This window comes from Varroa destructor, unplaced genomic scaffold (assembly GCF_002443255.2).
Source record: "Varroa destructor unplaced genomic scaffold, Vdes_3.0 BEIS01000003.1, whole genome shotgun sequence".
NCBI classification, from domain to species: domain Eukaryota; kingdom Metazoa; phylum Arthropoda; class Arachnida; order Mesostigmata; family Varroidae; genus Varroa; species Varroa destructor.
In genome coordinates, this window is record NW_019211456.1 from 44,083,724 (window position 1) to 44,089,796 (window position 6,073).

The following is a 6,073-nucleotide window of genomic DNA, read 5'->3' on the forward strand; positions in this document are numbered from 1 at the left end:
AGAGAGAGAGAGAGAGAGAGAGAGAGAGAGAGAGAGGGGAGAGAGAGGAGACGGTGATACCGAACTACTAACATACGAAGCGTGTATGCCTTGTATTGTTTACAGGCTTCTCACCCACTTCCTGACCACTGATTGCTTCTTGCCACTGTGTCCTACTCGGCTATGAAGCTTACGAGAAAACATAGTGAAAGCCAGGAAGGTGTGCAGCACCCCGTGTCCCTGGGCCTTAACTACTAAACATTACCAGAGTGGAGGGGTTCGTTATGGAGCGGGGCAAGCAGGCAGCGAACCGCAAGAGTCTAGCAGGCGCCTTCGACCCTTGTCTTGGCACTTTTGTTAGTTTGAAAGAGAGGCTACAAACCCTTAGGGTGAGGAACACTTGATTTCAGCCGTTCAGCGGAAGCTTGTGTCGTTGAATATCAAGATAAAAAAGGGCGCAAGCACTGGATACGATCACAGCCTATTTTATTTTTGTAGGTATTCTGACGATCGGCAAGATGGGGAGTTACGGGCATACTTCTGGAAATTTGTCAACTCACCTTTAACTCTACACGGAGGTCTGCTGCTCTGTGTAAATATAATCAAATGAGCTCTCCCTAATTAGTTGTTTCGTGCATGTAAAATATCTCCTTAAAAACATATCCTGATCTAACTTTGTAGACTGGATTCTTCTATTAAATCCAATAACAAGTGCGTCCATACGTGCGTTTTAATTGGTTAAAGAATATTGGCATAGTTTTCAACAATGGTCCGTTTTCCCGTTACAGTCGTAGCCACAGGCGTGGCTAAAATACAAAAATCGGGAGAGAGGATAGAAGCTTACTATTCATTTGAAAAATCGAAGAGAACGTTGTATGCTACGCGAAAGGCCTTGGATACTTGCTTTACTCGTCATTCGTTAAGTTGATGAGCAGTCAATCCGTGTCACAATCGACACCGATGCGTGCCTCGACCGTCGCGTTCACAGATGATTCATCCGCTTGCATGCATGTTTTGGGCAGCAGAATGAAGAGTTGCGGCGACCAACGATAGAGTGCAGCAGCCGGAGGCCGAAAGAAAGTACCAAAGCGTGGGCAGTTGAATTGTAAGCTGGACTTTGGACGATGCTATAGGCTCGTGATGCTGGTGGCCATAGTGGCGTGGCTGTGTGTCCTCCCGTAATCGCTTTCCGGTTCCTGAGAAGATAATGTTTATATTGCCGAGAAAACTGGCGGTGCCAGTCTAACCAGAACGAGTTCCCAATCGTACTTGTGTCTTGTGATGTCCGTGCAGATCTCCAAATGGCCCCCTAAGCCACGAAAAGCGGTGAAGGTGATACGCTGTGCGGTAATAAACGGTGCTCATACGATGTAAGCTACATGGGGTGCTAAAGCTCCAGTTACAATGTGGATGCCGCGTAATGTTCGCCTAGAGACGCGGCTGTTGCAATTATAATCTCGGGTGTATAAACGACTATACAAATGACATCGAGATAAAAAGTCGTCGGGTCATATCGCCAACCTAGGTGCTTGCCAACCGATGCAATAACTAACTAAGGTATAATGAGAAGGTTACGAAGCTAGGTCCTTCAAAAAAGCGGGTGAATAGACTGAATGCAACGTTCCTCTCACAGCACCTACTAGATCGTGCCTTATCTCTATTATTATTAAAATCGTACCTAATCAAAATAATCTGGGTTTGTTAAATTTGCCCTCTACTGTAATTTTTGTATGTTTCGATGTTCATTAGTAAATTTCAACATATCTCTAGATAAGACAACTTCGTTATAGTGCAAATGTTCTCAGCTTCATGGATGGTGGGGCCCTGAAGCGCTGCTTCAGACGGCTGGCGATAGCATGAATTGAAATCGTTTAACCTAACGTTTTAACTAAACGATACGATACGTTTTTGAAATAAGTAAGCAAACACGCTACTGCCACGGCAGCATATAACACAAAAAAACTAATAACAGAAAGCAACTATATATATAGCACTCGCTAGCTAAATGTGATCATGATGAATTATACAGACAAGAAAGATTTACCTTGAGTATATTAGTAAAGATCCTTAGCTTATTCTTCACTAACCCCCTTGTTCGTCCCTAGTTCTATTGGGATTAATTTGTATCGTCGGTATGGAAGTACTTGTTACAGTGGTTGTTTGAGATAAACTTTCTCGTACTAAGCACATTCGGGCAATGCCTTTGTCACTATTCATTATCAAGCAGATAAAGAGACAATGTGATATCTGTTCCTGCAAAGTCCAAAGCAAACAAGTCTTATATTTCGTTACAAACTCGTATTTAGAACCCAATTAGAGTCAAACGATCACAGCAATATTGCCCAGGGCAGTTTACCTAGGCGAGACCCGGTGAGGCCTAGAATAATTCGCTTCTAGGTAAATCTATAAAAAAAATAAATGATAAATGCTTGTTGAATCAATCGTTGCCGAAATATGCAACGCTCGTATCTCATTTATCAGTTTCTCTGTATGCTTGTCGCATTTCCATTTTATTTATTTGCAGGTTTATTGTCTGATCGTATCGTTGTTGGAAATAAAACGTGCCATTAAATCACTAAAAAGCTCCGAGGCGTTCAAAGTGGTGCAATGTGAACTGCAGTTGGGCGTCCCTGGTCAAGCTGGGTTTCTCCTCCTGTTTTCGTCGCTCGCTCTTATTTTTTAGTATCCATATTAAGTTTATGTATTAAGCAATAATGGACATTTTCTAATGATGACTTACGAAGTTACCTATTGGCCCTATGATTAAACAGGCTTCCAGTTTATTTATGAACGTTGTTTAGTCTGCGTTTGGTCAATGTGCTTTGAAAGAAATAGTTGCGACAATGTGCAAAGATTATTGATAGCTTTTAAAAAAATCTCGCTGAATTTTTATTTGAGAACTAATTATGGTCTTGACCCTTTACGGATTCTCATATATTATGATGAATGTGTGTATGCTTCAAATAAACGTTTTTTACCGTTGGGACCTTTTTTTTACCATTAAAAATTAACAAGACGTTACGTTGTTTACTGCGAAAAAGGGAAGGGAGGGGAGGGGAGGGGATACAACAAAGCGGTTGTACAAAACGTATAATTCCAATTCTATGAAAAAATAGCTTTTTGATTTGGGAAAAAAGTGTGTTTATAGTAAAAATTAACGCTATCGAAGCAAGTGTATTCCTTTCCTTAACTGTAAAAGCCATTCTTTTTTTTGTTGAACCTAATTTTAGATTGTTTTCTTCGATGCGGCTCCCGACATTGTGATAGGTGGTACTCGTAATCGCCGCGTTAGTTCCCTCACTTTCAAGATGCCATGAAGTCCGTTTACTAAAGCTGCTCAAGCAGGGCTTTACGAAAACACCCAAATACGCATGCATTTATTGCTTTACCTAAAAGTACACGGAGTGCGTTATTTATCAAAAAATCTTCATAATTATAATAAGCGCGTGACCACACTGAATGTAACACTGTTAGCTAACTGTTGATTCTTTTTTTGGTTAGAAATCATATGAGCCACGCTATGATTACACGACAAGAAGAATTACGCAGGTCTTCGTGGTCACCGTTAATAGATTCAATTGATCCACTGAAGCACGAATGATTTTCTGAATTTGCTTGAAATGCGTCTGTTTGCCATGTCCTAACGACTTCTCCGGTTGACGTGCACAGGTCAATGTTTCGGACAAAATATCAAACAATACGAAAGTATCGTCCTGATGATGACAACTAGGTGCGACTCCGCATCCAAAACACCCCGTAGTTATAAAATAGGCCATACACATCGACCAGGCATGTTTTTGGAACAAAAATATTCAAAATACGTCACAAGAGAAACTGTACCTTTTATCTAAATCTAGATTTACTAGACGTGTTTCAAATAAATCTATTCTATTACATAATTTCAGTGTACATAACGTTGGAAGGATGTATAGACACTCTTAAGGAAAAGTATTTTTCCAGCTTGCCTTCTAATAATATGGTTACGAAAACGTTTAAAGCTGTATGAGCTTTTTTGATTGAGAGACTACCCAGTTATCCGTTAATTAGTTCAAATCCATTCCCATCCATCCATCCAAAAATTTCAGCAGGAAGAATTGTCCGGCCCACGCTATACGTCGTAAAGGCGGACATCTAAGGACATCTGCCGAAAATTTTATTAATTTGATACAAAGGGGAAACGAAATTTTTCATGCGAGTGATCCAACCGTACGACAACAGCAGTCCTGTGTTGCTGCTACGTAAGTCCAAAGAACACGGACCAGTGTTATGGCCGCAGAGTAATAGGTTACCTTACAAGGAAGACATGGTCTCGTGAAAAGGAGTCCTGTTAAACTTGATAAAATGAATAGCGAATTCGTCAGACACGCCTGCAATATGGGGCAATGTAAAACTATAATATATCGTAACAGAAGGTGCCGTAAGAACTTTGGTCCCGTGAACAGCAGCGTCTCCGCCTCTTACCGAAAGTAGGAGAAAGCCCTTTGATCAGTCCTATTTTGCAAAATGTAGAAGAGTATTACGCAGGCGCGCAGTTCTTGTCCAATAATGTATCGGAGTTTCGCTGTGAAATAGAACAAAGAGTTACGATGATTTATATGTACGGCTTACCAATGATTACGCATATTTCGAAGCGTCTTATTAAATGTCCATTCTCTTCTTTTCGCCTCGGAAATGATCTAAAACGGCCGTTTAATGCTATGTACATAGGTAGCGAGAGGCCATGCGCGTGTGACTGCATCGAGTACACTGGCACCATACCGGATTGACCTAATACCCTGCCTATAGGCCGGAGTGGCCATTCATTTAGAATCCCTCTCGATCTTGTTGCTTCTTCCTCATCTTAGAAATTCGTAGGACTCCCCGATTTGTGCTGATTTTCCGTTCTTTTCTATTACCCCTATAACAGTGTCCACTCTTTGCTTAGTGCTTGCTATCCAGTGTTGCGGGTGCCAGGAGTTTCGCGTTGTTTGCAATGCTTTTGCCCGGAAGCGCAGCGGATGTCGCGCCACTGGCTAAAGAGTGCGTGTAGTCCGGAATAATCGTTAACGATCAACCAGACACCCAGACCGCCAACTCTATTCATCCGCCCCAATGTTTTTCTCCCAGGGGCGCAATGCCATCGAAGCAGCGCCGCATGCCCTTGTTATGGTGCCGGTTCTCACAGGCACCCCTCAGTAGCCTCCAGTAACTTCTGACATATCTGCCACTAACACCCGGAGCGGATGTGTGCTGCTACAGGCGATGAATTATTCAGGAGGAGGTCGCAGAGGACAAGGAAAACGGGGAGCTTTGATGGGTTGTTCCTCGCGAACCTGATCTGCGCAAGCAAATACACTGCCAATCGGAGGCTGCAGGCCACGAACGAAAGAAGAATCACCGGCGATGCGATTTGATCGTCGTTGACGGGGTTGCTCACAAGTTCATGAAGTCGTAAATGACTATTGCAAGATCTCTGGCTGGGAAGCGGGAGCATCGGACAGTTTTCGCAAAGCGGCAATGAAAAAAGGTTTTTCAATGGTAGTGCAGCATTTGCTTTCTCTTTTGTCCTCTGTAGACGATGGCAAGAATGGAAGTTGTAGGAAACCGAAGAAAACATTTACAAATTTATTGAGACTTGAACCGCAACGTCACCACGTAAGTCTTGTCGCTGAAGGACAGAGAAATTTTCACATTAAAAAGACTATGTTCAGGGAAACGCCTGCTAAAATTGTAGTATTTCCCCAATAAAATAAAGACTTTACTAAACCAAACAGTGTAGTACTCGCTTTATCTAACTGATCGACGCTTCAGATTAATGCTTAAATGTACATTGTTGATGTACCCTACTTTGGTTAACTTACATTCATATTTTTCAATGATCGAATTCACAAGATTGGATGAAATTAGAAGATGCAACAATGTAACGACAGTCGACTTACTATCACTTCTGACTATGATAGGGTGCTCACGGAGGCACTCGATGTAAAACATAAGGTGCAAACGCCGACCGGAGAAACAGGGAGTACGGCAATGCCATCCCTAAGCAGCTTTCAAGTTAATGATGCATACAGCTGCTGATAATGTTGGTGAGTGGCAGTCCCTAGAAGATGAATAT

At 42.1% G+C, this 6,073-nt stretch overlaps 1 long non-coding RNA gene across 1 annotated transcript; it reads left to right on the forward strand.

Annotated features, from left to right (window-relative positions):
• Positions 1–840: 840 nt before the first annotated feature.
• LOC147756999 (uncharacterized) lies at positions 841–2,962 on the forward strand. The gene is made up of 2 exons (XR_015323853.1): positions 841–1,536; positions 2,504–2,962. It is a non-coding gene; the product is annotated as an uncharacterized LOC147756999 (long non-coding RNA).
• The last annotated feature ends 3,111 nt before the right edge of the window (positions 2,963–6,073 follow it).